The sequence below is a fragment of the Pavona decussata genome, unplaced genomic scaffold, assembly GCF_977016875.1.
Source record: "Pavona decussata unplaced genomic scaffold, jaPavDecu1.1 SCAFFOLD_98, whole genome shotgun sequence".
NCBI classification, from domain to species: Eukaryota; Metazoa; Cnidaria; class Anthozoa; order Scleractinia; family Agariciidae; genus Pavona; species Pavona decussata.
The window spans coordinates 2,029,959-2,043,539 of NW_028145514.1; the positions used below are offsets into that span (position 1 = coordinate 2,029,959).

At 39.0% G+C, this 13,581-nt stretch overlaps 1 pseudogene across 1 annotated transcript in view; it reads left to right on the forward strand.

Annotated features, from left to right (window-relative positions):
* LOC146472607 (uncharacterized) overlaps nucleotides 1-7,900 on the forward strand; it is a 104,875-nt pseudogene extending 96,975 nt beyond the window's left edge. The window contains exon 3 of the transcript XR_014866555.1: nucleotides 3,974-7,900. The product of XR_014866555.1 is annotated as an uncharacterized LOC146472607 (transcript). The remainder of the gene's footprint in view (nucleotides 1-3,973) is intronic.
* The last annotated feature ends 5,681 nt before the right edge of the window (nucleotides 7,901-13,581 follow it).

Consider the following 13,581-nt stretch of genomic DNA (forward strand, 5'->3'; position numbering starts at 1 on the left):
CCCCCCCCCCAACCAAGCAACCCCCAGGCATTTTTCGCTCAGTGGGACCAAAACACCATTCAATTGACTGCCAAGTTTGTGTAAACCGTTTTTGGTGAGCCTAATACTCACAAAAGGAACATTTTCTCTCTTCAACATTAACCATCTGATTTCTGCTGGACAAGTAGAAGGTGTAAACTTAGCAGATTCAAGTTTTTCTACCCTAACCCAGGTAAAGCACAAATCCTTCACCCTCTGGAAGTGCTTTCAAGTCAAATGAACAGAAAATGGTCCAATGCCTGGGGTATGCCAGGAAGGGGGGAAGATCTTAAAGGGTTGAATTGATTGGCACATTAGTTTTGTATTTATCTGCTGTTCAAGTGCCAATGAAATAAAAAATAACTTTTTCTTATTTGAAAGGCCTTTCAAAAAGAGCAAGAATGGCATTTAATTTTTCTGAATAGCTTCTCATCTTCCAGAGATATTCAAGTTTTTGTTCAAAAATTTATGATGTCATAAATCGTTTAAGCTAAAAGACAAATCACAAAATTAAGAATAGCTCAGGAAATATTGGAGTGATGCTGCTCAAACTTGGCACCAGTATGGTACCTCAGGTAAGGCACAAAATGGGCCCCATTGTGCTGTTGCCATGGAAACAATGTTGCTTTCGGGTCTATTTAATGCTCAATTGACGTTCTTGTTGTTTGTCTTAACCAGTGATCATTTACTTGAATAAGCTAGAGAGGAGACGTAGGGCAGTATGGGCACTTCATGCGTTTCAAGTAGGACTGTCCGTTTCTCCTTATCTTGCCAAAAATGCTGATATTTGGTTCAAAGCAGAAAGGGACCGGGGCCGAGAATAATACCATGGCAACATCAAAATGGGGGTCATTTTGTTTTTTACCTGGCGTACATTATTGGTGCCAAGTTTGAACAGAATCATTTTTATATTGCTCGAGATATTCTTGATTTTGTGATTTGCCTTTGTACTGAAGCGATTTGTGACGTCATCAATTTTTGAACAAAACCTAGAATATCTCTGGAACAAGACAAGATATTCAAGAAAGAAAACGCCAAACTTCTACTCTTTGAAAGCCCTTTTAAATAAGCCGACGTTATTTTTTACTTTATAGGCACTTTAATTGGAGGCTCTATTTGAAGCTTCAAGTTCCTTGTAGCAATTACATTGCTTAGCTATATTTTTCAATAAGTGGATTGCAAAGCTGCTACACCTATACATAGCAAAAAGAGAAAAAAGACAGGATTTGTGTCAAAGGTTAGTCAAGGAAAATAAGGAGAAACATCCACGGTTGAGACAATGTACTTTCTATTTCAAAATGCTGCAAAAATTGCAAATGTCTCTTATTAACTGACTGCTTTGGCTCTGTCTAGGCAGGCCCTGAGTCTTTTGTTAAGTTCTTTATTTGCTTTCTCCTCATACCATAATTTCAGTTCTGGGTCTGTAGTTGGCTCGCTGGCAAAGATCCCCTCATTTTTAAGATAAGAAGATAAGATAGCAGTTTATTGTGAACATACGCTTAGCTTTTGTGAGACCAGCAAGCTAGGCTCATCAGCTAGTTTACAGGTATAATTTTCAAACTAAATTGTCACTTGAAATGCCACTTCAGTTTGTTTCGCAAATTGTCCTCCCAGATCAATTTCTGCTCTAAGACTGAACCTTATTTTGAAATTTTAATAGTTGTAGGTCTTAGTTGTTATGACTCTTATGAATTAACATACAAGACATAATTTTAGTGCAAAGTGTTGATAATGGTTATGCTTATCTCTCTCTGATGATTCAAACAGCACCTAACAAAGCAAGAGAATCGTTCTTGGTTCCTTGGTAGACGTCATCAACCCCACTCGACCCAGACTCCCTGATATCTGTCATGGAACAGAGCTAGTAAGACTCTGGCAGGGTTCAAAAATAATAATTTTCGAAGAAATCTTTTGCATGTCAAATAGATTTATTTCAGCTGAAGAAATGTTTAGGGTAAGATGTACCTTAAGAAGCCTTTTGGGAAAGAAAGTCCAGGATAATAATAATTATAGCAGATATATTACAGAGTATAGAAGTTCACACTCAGTAAAAATTGAATTTGTTCTAGCTTTTTGTGACCTTTTTAGAGGTGAAATGCTTTTCACATACTCAATCATGTTCCAAAATTTTATTTGCAACTTCATCCCTGCTAACAAAGCTTGTCTCTCTTTAGTTAATTTTTTTGGTTTCTTCCCCTTGATTGATTTGTAACAATAATATTGATGGCACTCTTGCTAAGTACAATCCATCTGCGTGAATGCCACAGTCCACAACCAGGCACAAAATTGTGTTCAAAATGACTATGCGGATGCTTTGTTTGCAATTTTGGTATGCCAATATTGTGGCATAGCAACCCATAGTCAAGGATTTTGTCATGTGTGTGAAAACCATCTGTGTTGTTGCACCTTAATCTCTGAAAGTGGGTAGATGACAGGGAAACAAAGCATTACGACTGCTGATGCACGCAACTTTTTAATGAAGTGAATGTCTCATTTTGATAATTATATGCAGTACAGTCCTTATCCTTAATAGGTAGTTATTTGGCTCTAGTAGTAAAATATGTGAATTTGCCTATTGCTGCAAAATGACAGACACATCACACCTGGACAGACAGCTGCAGACCTCTGAAGACAAACTGCCAACCCCCCCCCCCCCCCAGTGGGGATCAACAAAATTACAAATGCCTGCCCTTCCCCAAACTCGACATGGTCACAATATTATTGTAAAGGACTAAGCCAAAAGGAGCCGAAAAACACGTACAGTAGATCCAAAATTTATTTCCCTGTCTTTCCATCCACTTCCAAGCCAAACAGATCACTTCATGCCTTCAGTCCTGCATTTTTCTGAGTCAAATGGACACACCTCAAATAACTGCATGTGGACTATTTTATCTGAAAATATGTACAGGTGATCCTTGTCTAATTATCCCTTAAGGCCTCCCCAGGATTCCCCCTGCCTCTAATATTTTGTGTGGCAAAATGTTTTGAAATACTTACTATCAGAGTTTGATAAATGCTCTCTTTAAAGTCCATGACATTTTGAGAGTTCTTAGGAATGATACCCTTATGTAGAACCAGTTATGGGAGATGTATAGAAAGAGTAGCTTCAATAACCAGAATTGTCTCAGTATAAAATCTGTGCCTGGGAAAAATGATTCGAACAATAAGTATGTTTTTCCTTAGGCCTTATTTTGTACTGGCTATCTTAATGCTAAAGCATTAGAAGTCTTCCCTATTTTGGAAATTGTCAATTTCTGTTTTATCATCTTCTTGAAATATTAGAAGTTTTGCTATACTGTTAAGGTACAACACTTCAACTCCCTTAAGATTATAGATCAAATAAAGTAGGTTTTGAATCATTCATGGATAACATTCCCCTTTAGTGAAATTTAGTAAAATTGTGATTGTTTCAACTTGCCCAACCCCAAATATTTTCTCTGCAAGACATTTTTTAAAAGAGAATTAGGACTAGTTTGTCATGATGGGAGAATTTAAATTTGTTTTCTGACCACAAATGGCTCTCTGGAGAGAGAGGGGAGGGTGAAATTATAATAATTATTAAAGGTCACATGAGCACGGTTTTATATTTTCATTGATTTCTCAATAGTACCTTCTAATGGGCAAAGTTTGAAATGGGTTTTTTTTGCAATTCACAAAAATTCTTGAATCTCTAGTGGACTGACCCACAATCTTGTATATACGTACCCTGTTGTAATCTAAGTGTTGATATCCAGATTTGAAGAATCTCTGGAAATTTCAAATGCAACTAAAAATTTTGTAATATTAGTTTCCAAAAGCCAGTGCCAAAGCATTCTATACCTGAAAATCAAGCCATTTCCAGGTTCTCACTGTTCCTCAAGTGTCTTGAAATTGTAAATCCCAACCTAATTTCAAGTGATAACTCCCAATATTTGTTTCCTATGTTTAACCTGTCTTCCTCCTTTCTTATACTTAGTACAACAAGTCAAGATACTTCAGTTTTTTAAATAAGTTGGCAGCAATATTCTGAATTTTATGGATTAAACAGGAAAGAATGTGATGTCAAGATTATTAAGGCAGAATACAGGACACTCAAAGAGAAACTGTGGGAAATATTCTGAGTGCACAGGAGATCTCAGGAATCATGTAAATGGAAGTAAATGGAAATATTGTAGGAAGTGTTTTACTTCAGTGGGGAAATTATCAGTGAGTGAAAGAGCCCATGCTGGAGAAGAGCCTTATGAATGCAGAGAGTGTGGCAAGTGTTTTAGTCAAGCACTGCAACTGAGCAAACACCAAAGAATCCATACTGGAGAGAAGCCTTATGAATGCGAACACTGTGGCAAAGTGTTTTAGTGATGCAGGAACTCTAACGGGACATGAAAAAATCCATACTGGAGAGAGGCCTTATGAATGCAAACAGTGTGGCAAGTGTTTTAGTCGGGCAGAACATCTACGGAAACATGAAGGAGTCCATACTCGAGAGAAGCCTTATAAATGCAAACAGTGTGGCCAGTGTTTCAGTCAAGCAGGGACTCTAAAGAACCATGAAAGAGTCCATAATGGAGATAAGCCTTATAAATGCAAACAGTGTAGCAAGTGTTTTAGTCAAGCAGGGCACCTGATCCAACACCAAAGAGTCCATACTGGAGAGAAGCCTTATGAATGCCAACACTGTGGCAAGTGTTTTAGTCAAGCAGGAAACCTAAGGTCACATGAAAGAGTCCATACTGGAGATAAGCCTTATGAATGCAAACACTGTGGCAAGTGTTTTAGTGATGCAGGAAATCTAAGGTCACATGAAAGAGTCCATACTGGAGAGAAGCCTTATGAATGCAAACACTGTTGCAAGTGTTTTAGTCGAGCAGGGAGCCTGAGCAGACACCAAAGAGTCCATACTGGAGAGAAGCCCCATGAATGCAAACAGTGTAACAAGTGTTTTAGTCAAGCAGGGCACCTGAGGCAACACCAAAGAGTCCATACTGGAGAGAAGCCATATGAATGCAAACAGTGTGGCAAGTGTTTTAGTCGAGCAGGGCACCTGAGGCAACACCAAAGAGTCCATACTGGAGAGAAGCCTTATGAATGCAAACACTGTGGCAAGTGTTTTAGTCGAGCAGAGCACCTGAGCCAACACCAAAGAGTCCATACTGGAGAGAAGCCTTATGAATGCAAACAGTGTGGCAAGTGTTTTAGTCGGGCAGAACATCTACGGAAACATGAAGGAGTCCATACTCGAGAGAAGCCTTATAAATGCAAACACTGTGGCCAGTGTTTCAGTCAAGCAGGGACTCTAGAGAACCATGAAAGAGTCCATAATGGAGATAAGCCTTATAAATGCAAACAGTGTAGCAAGTGTTTTAGTCAAGCAGGGCACCTGATCCAACACCAAAGAGTCCATACTGGAGAGAAGCCTTATGAATGCCAACACTGTGGCAAGTGTTTTAGTCAAGCAGGAAACCTAAGGTCACATGAAAGAGTCCATACTGGAGATAAGCCTTATGAATGCAAACACTGTGGCAAGTGTTTTAGTGATGCAGGAAATCTAAGGTCACATGAAAGAGTCCATACTGGAGAGAAGCCTTATGAATGCAAACACTGTTGCAAGTGTTTTAGTCGAGCAGGGAGCCTGAGCAGACACCAAAGAGTCCATACTGGAGTGAAGCCCTATGAATGCAAACAGTGTAACAAGTGTTTTAGTCAAGCAGGGCACCTGAGGCAACACCAAAGAGTCCATACTGGAGAGAAGCCTTATGAATGCAAACACTGTGGCAAGTGTTTTAGTCGAGCAGGGCACCTGAGGCAACACCAAAGAGTCCATACTGGAGAGAAGCCTTATGAATGCAAACACTGTGGCAAGTGTTTTAGTCGAGCAGAGCACCTGAGCCAACACCAAAGAGTCCATACTGGAGAGAAGCCTTATGAATGCAAACAGTGTGGCAAGTGTTTTAGTCGAGCAGAGCACCTGAGCCAACACCAAAGAGTCCATACTGGAGAGAAGCCTTATGAATGCAAACAGTGTGGCAAGTGTTTTAGTCGAGCAGCACACCTGAGCCAACACCAAAGCCGCCATACTGGAAAGAAGCGTTATGAATGCAAACAGTGTGGGAAGTGTTTCTACTGCTTAGGAAGTTTAAGAAAACACAAAAGAGCCTACCAGTGTACTGCAAATTGTGCTAAGGATACCTTGCCAACCCAAACCTCCTCTTTGCACTACTCTCAGCCAGAACATGTTGAAAAACACATCTGCTGGATTTGTCAAGAAGAGCACTGTACTGAGGCTTTACTTGTTGAACATTATGAAAATCACATGTACCAGTAACTAAGTCTTAGTTTGGTTTGTTACCTTCTACGTGTAATGGCTGGTGAAAGGTTCATATTTGATATGTCAAGGATAAAAGCTGTGAAATGTATGAGACATCCAACTCCAGACGTACAGTTAAACCCAGTTGGATGGACACCCACTTTGCTTTTACAGCCGTTACCATTGACTCACGATGTCCTGCTTTCAAAAGAGCTGAGTAAAGTTTTTCTTTTCTTTCTTTTTTTTTTTTTGAGCTGAGTAAAGTTGCCTTTTGGTGAACGTTTCATTGATCATTCAAAAGCTATTGACATTAACACGTATCCTTACAAGATATCAAGGCAAGAGAACCAAAACTTGAAAATCTTACCGGCTGACAGGTAGTAAAACGTTTATCAAAGTTTATTTCCAACTCAGTTTAAACTGGAAAAATGGGCGTCTTTTGCAGCATATAATATATACTTACAAATGTTCCACCTATTTTTGTAGTATTTTTGCAGCATATAATATATACTTATAAATGTTCCACCTATTTTTGTAGTTTAAGCTGGCTCGGATGTCAATATATTTTAAAAAAGTGTTGCCTTATTGCAGGTAAAATTGTCAACTTCTTAGCTCTGCTCCCTAGAGGTCTTGGTTTTTTCGTTGATTTTGTACAGAACTAACGTATGAAAAATGAACAGTTGGTCAAGAAGCGAACCTTTCGTGGCAACTGTGAAAATTGTGAGGACAGTCTTTTAGGCATGGGCATTATTGTTTAATATGCCAGCAAGTCGGAAAGGGGCCTATGCATTTTGTAACCCTCCGATTAATTTCTGAAATGTGCACAATTTATATGGGAAAAGGCAAAACAACTTGTGATGACAAGGGTGTGATTGTAGGCAAATAAGTGCAAGCTAATTAGTTTTCTAAGCTTTATTTAAATGTGATGTTTTTTCTTTGTTTTTCCAGTCGAAAATATTGGGTGCAGTTTTGGCGTGTGACAACTATGGTTAGATTTACTAGCACGTGTTATGTTATGTTCAAGGCAATACGAACATGCGGATATTAGTCAATTGGTTATAATTGAAGAACCAGGCCCCAGTTGTTCAAAGAGCGGATAACTTTATCTAGTAGATAAGTTGCTACTCAGCGGATAAAATGTACTCCAACCAAAGCTTTTAGCAAGTTTTTCACGCAATCCCATGCTGAAATTAGACAAATGCTTCTACTTTATAATTATACACAAATTATAAGGCTATAGGGAAATTATTGCACAGATTTCATCTGCCGGATAGCGACCTATCCAGTTGATAAAACTATCCGCTCTTTAAACAACTGGGGCCTGGTGCAAAACCAACGTAAGTGAATATTTTACCTTGGCATCCTAATTTCTCTGAATTTGCTTTAGTTTAGCCTGCATACATCTCATGAAACATACTTTCATGATAACTTTGTGATTTGAGGGCACCATTTCGCCCAGCAAGCTTATAACGTTTGTCTTAAGATTGGCTCAACTGTTAAGTGATGCTAAACAAAACTTTCAGCATGATAACAATTATCTTAGCCGAAGAAGAACCGCTACAGATCGATACAGACTTGTTATCAGATAAGAACTTTTGTTTAGCTCAGGCCCGTAGCAAGGGGAGGGGCAGGGGGGGCTTGAGCCCCCCCCCCCCCCCCCCCAGAAGTTTGGAAGTTAAAAAACAATGTGCTAAAAAATATATAATTAAAACAAAAAAAAATGTGCACTGATCAATCATTCTAGAACTCTGATGCTGAAAGTGCCTTTTCACAACCTTCAATAATTGTTTACTACGGTAACTGTCAGTTTCCTTCGCTAACAGTTTGTTTTTATATACAACAACAAAGGCACTCCTACGGTACCTTGTGAATCGGAAAAAACAACCAAAATGGATCGAAATCAACCAATTTCAAGCCGTGAAAGCTGTTGAAATAAACTGACATCCGCTCATTGATAGCAATATAAGTGCCCTTAGTTTATAACAATTTAGTGTTCACGCGTTGCTAAAAGCCACACAAGTATGTCCTCTCAAGAGCCAGAGAAATGGGAGCCTGTTCACAGGCTAAAACAAATTATCCTGCGGTCGGATTCTTACTGCCCGATTCCAAATTTAAAAAGTGAAAGAAAAATCTGTCGTCGTTTGTTTATGTCCTCCTTCAAGCGTGAAATTAGGAAATTTCATGTGGTAGTCTGCGTAAAAGAAACGGCAAAGGACTGTACCAAAAAGTGTGATGCAGGTGCAAAGTTATTGTTTTGCTTACTAAATCTACTGCTTTTTTGATGTTCTCGTTGTATTTTAAACTGCCTAATTGGTCTGTTTTTTGAGTGACCGGCCAAGGGGGGGGGGGGGGGGGGGGAGAGTAGTTTGTTTAACCATTTTTTGCTCGGCCCCTCCAGTTGTTTTAGCCTTGCTACGGGCCTGAGCTTTAAATAATTTCATACATCACTTATCAGTTGGTTGGTTTTTTGGCTAAATCCATAAGCTAGCAGGGTAAATTTGAACACTTAAGTCAATAGGTAAACAAGGAACTTTGTTGTGACCGAAGAACCAGTGTGCATGCCTGCCAAATTAGAGGAAATCAGTGAAATTTGAATGCAAATCGTCTACGAGTGACTACGCTTGTAAGATTTTTGCCATGTTAAATGCTGAGCCATTAGTATTAAAGTTTAATATCAAAGTATTGTTACGTTGTTGTTTTGTTCCTAGCTTTTAGGTTTGTTTACAGGCTCAAGTGAGAAACTGCACAATGTATATAAGTCTGTTCTTGTTGGTTATACTTAAGTTACTCGTTATTTTTTTAACAACTGAAGAACCACTTATAATATAAACATGCATATCCCCAAGCATGTTCTCCGTGAATTTTATTTGGGAGTGGTTGGTAGAATTCATTTTCCTGTGAACCCACGTTTGACTAAGACGTGATTTAATGCAGTTACCATTGCGGTCGTGATGTCACACATTAAACTAGTCTTCTGTCAGAGTTGTTTCTTTTCGACTGTTTCGTAAAAATTTGGGCAGCTTGCGAAAATTGTTTTTGGCAAATGGTTCACCCCCCCCCCCCCCTGTCAACAAATTGCCTATATGCCTATGGGTAGGCTGAACTTTCTCTCAGTTGTATTCTGTCGGATCAACAACGGTTTCATTTTTTGCTCCAGTAGAATATGTTTTAGCTCAAGATAAAATGGTGTCATGTCGGAATGTTAGAATTATATTTTTCTGCCTCTTGTGAGAACATGCTTGTGCGACTTTCAATAACGCGTAAACCCAAAATTATAAAATCAAACCAACATTTAATTTTACACTGTCCTTTTAGTTAGCGACGCCTTAGAAAACAACAGTACAATTCAACCGATTTCAGTGACTGTGATTGGTGGATTTCGATCCATTTTGGTTCTTTTCGATTCAAGTTCATTTATAGGAGTACCGCGTTATTATAAAAATAAACTATGTTGGAAGATGAAAAACATGCGACCAACTGACTTTTAGGATAAAAATCGACAATGCGAGCTTCAAAATTAAAGGTGGACTAATGACTTCTCTTTCAACTTGCAAAAATTTAGGGAGAGGCTCAAGCCCTCCCCTATCTACGGGCCTGCAACGTCTATTGCAATCCAGTCTAATTAAGTAAGTAATTCAAGCGCCTCAAGTAATTAAAAAAGTCATGTAACTCAGGTATGCAACTCACGTAAGTCAAGCATCTTACTTAGTAAGCCAAGCATCTGAAATAAGTCAAACATCTCAATTGAAACCAGCTTACGGAAGCTTAAGGAAGTTTTCGTTTTGGTTTGGGGGGCTTCTATTTGCCAAAGGGTGCGGAGCTTATCTGAGGGGCTTACATTCAGAAGTTTACAGTGTTTTCGCATCAAAACTTTCTTGAATAATAACCAGAAAAGCTGTTAAATGTCACACAAGAGAAACCAGCCAGTGATAATCGGGAGGCTTTAATCTGTTAAAAATCTGTAGACAAACCTAGGCTGTACTCTAGGTTATGCGAAACTTTATTTTGAATCCCTAAGCCGCCGGGCAATTTTTTATTGCTGAAAATCGCTCAAACGTATTTACTCAATTCTACATTGAATCGGCTACCATTTTTAGTTATTATATCCTATGGGGAACTCAATGATATTTTGTCATCAAAATAAAACGATCAGAATTGCAGCAAGCTCGCCCACATGGTAGCTCTGTAAAACAATATTTAAGCAACTTTAAAGAAACTCTGTTTAGCTTGACTTATGATTTGCGGGTTTCAATTAACATCTCGTAAGCGAAAACGCGGATTAATTAGAACAAAACATTGCGTCAAACAACTGCGTCAAGAAACGCATAGCCAATCCCGAGCTGGATGTTTAATTCATACGAATTAGACACAACAACTTGAAAAGAAGTGCCCCTCTATTATCTGAACCAAACCAGGAAATTTGTTAGAGGAGTAAGAAAACTATTGCGGCAAGCTACAAACATGAATACCACGGAAAACGGATCGATCTGCTCCAATTTGCAACTGAATTCAAACGCAGCAAAAATCGGAAAAACCTTTGGCTTATGTCTGCTGCTTGTTGTTTCGTTGGTCGGGAATACCTTGGTCACGATAATAGTTTACAGAACGCAAACATTAAGAAAAGCGATAAATTTCTTTATCGTCAACATGGCCATTTCAGATCTGCTGTTTCCAACATTTGTTTTTCCATGGAGTCTAACACTTATGCATATGGTCTCGGACTCCCGGCCCGATTGGCCTCTCGATGGCTTTTTTGGCCAGGCTACATGTAAACTCAATTTCTTTTTGCCAAGTGTCTCCATTGCCGTGTCTGTTCAAAGCATGGTTCTGATAGCAATTGATCGATATAGAGCAGTGGCATTTCCTCTTCGTTCCCCATACATCAGTTCAAAAATGTGTTTCTTCTTAATTCTCTGCACGTGGATCGTGGCGATGGCAGTCTCCTGTCCATTTTTTGTCTCGTTCAAACTTGTTAAACGCGCGGACAAACTGGTTTGTGGCATGAAAATTCTAGAGTCGTCACCTGAGGGAGCAGTTTACGTCCTTGCCTGGTATACCATGTTCTATTATATCCCTGTTGTATTGTTGGTTGTAATATACTCCATTATCGTTATCAAGCTCAAGACACAGACATTTCCAGGCGAGCAAACGGTCAACGCTCGACAGCAACGCGCAAGAAGAAACCACAACGTGCTTAAGATGGCAATTGCTATCTTGCTAGCATTTGCACTCTGCTGTTTGCCGTGGAGTTTTCTCACCATGTTTTTTTACTCCGCCGGGAACACTGTCAATAGTCTGCCTTGTGGCGTCTTTATCTACTATGATATTGCCTTTTACTTGGCTCTTTCAAATTGTGCTATCAATCCCGTAATTTGTTTTATCTTCTGTAGGAATTATCGTGAAGGTTTCAAGAGACTATTTAAGTGTTTTGGAACAAATCAGGAGTAATCTTTAAAAACTTGCTCATTAGGTTAAACTGATAGCCAGTGGTTTGTAGAACTCGTTATCATCTTGGTCCATTATCTTCCATCTTTCTTGAATAAGCAAGAAAATACATAAAATCTATGATCGTTTTACTTTCCCAGTAACAAAAATACTTGTATAGAATCGTCAAGTTTTATACAAACCTGAATACTGTAAATACGTTCGTAACATTCTTCATTAAAGAATTGTATATACGCCTGTATTTTCTATGTAATTCCGCCTGGTAACCGTTTTTCAGACTTTATTTCGAAGACCTCTCTCTCTCTATTTTTTTTAATAGCCATTAGTTAGCTTAAAGTTATACTCATATTTGCAGTAGAGAATAAACTGAATAAATACATCGAAATTTTCGAGTTAAGAGCATTACACTTAGCTACACTGTATGGTATCCCATCCCAGTTTCAAGACTGAAAAAAAAAATACGCCACCAACTTGTTCTTCACCCCTTCGACATTTTTCCCTCGCTGGTTAATTCATAACAACACACAATAAGAGGCAAACAGGGGGCGAATATTTAATAAGTGGAAACAAACCGTTGTTTTAACATCTAAGTCAAAACCAGTTCCTATAAGAGCCCTGACTCATAAAGGTGATTTATTTGGACCGTTTCAATAAATCCCTCTGAGTTTTGTCGGTGACTTTATAACTATTGCGTAGGTTTTATTTGCAGCGCAATATTTCACCTGTTCTGCCTTCCATTAACAACAAAAACAAACAAGACTAAAGAGCGTTTTGTAAATTTACCTGTTAGCTCATGCACGAAAATAGAATTCTGCGCAGCTAGGAGAAGTAAGTCACTTGTCGAAACCGTTTCCACACTGACTCAACATGGCCCTTTATAAAACATAAGTCGCAACAGTTTTCCATTGAAATTCGTTCAATTTAATTTTTATACTAAGAAGCACGTCGTCTACAAGAAGAGACGGAGAAAATAAGTAAGCGGGTATTGCAGGTGGCTATTTACTTTCAATTAAGGACCACGCGTGGCGTGCGCGGAGGTTAAGGTCTTCTCGTTCAGTGAAATAACTTCAAACTCGTTTCCACAACCTTAGACAAAAAAATCGTGGTACCTAGGCGCCTTACTCTCCTTCTCCCCCTAGCAAAGTGGACAATGCAAAACGTTCGGAACTCCGCGAGAAAACGCGTTTTTCAGTATTTTTTTTAATCTCGTACCCAGACCTTATCACTCTGTGGGCATATTGATAAAGCTCTTGTCGATGGTAGTTGCTTCACAGGGAGTCCACAACCGTTCGGCCCCCATGTACATGTCCCTACCAATTGTCGCGATTAAACCGCTGACCAAAAGATCAGAGGCTCTGGGGACGACGATGTATCGGATGTAATAGGCCATTCCACACGTAGATCACGTGTCTGCGAGTCTTCTACTAAACGCATCAATGACACATTTTCACACAACACTATTGACATACATTGCACGTCCAACTGGGGTATAAGGAATGTGCTGCAAATCCCCAGGGGAGCTTCTTCACTATTCTCTGAAAAATGCGTGGTTATCCTCCAATAGCCCTCGCTAAGATCTGCTTTTCCCTCATAGTCATAAACCACAAAAATACGTCTTTATTAGTGGGCACCGTCCTTAACCAATTTTTTTTCTTTTTATATTAGTTGAAATATTGTTTGCCCTTTCTCCGTTACAAGTAGTGTTTTTTTTTTTTTCTTTCTTTTTTTTGCTAATAACTATAACTGTTTTGATGCATTATGTGGAGCGGAACAGTGTTGCTGAAGTTTTGATTGAGTTACAGCAAAGGTAATGAATACAGCATACGACTAGACTG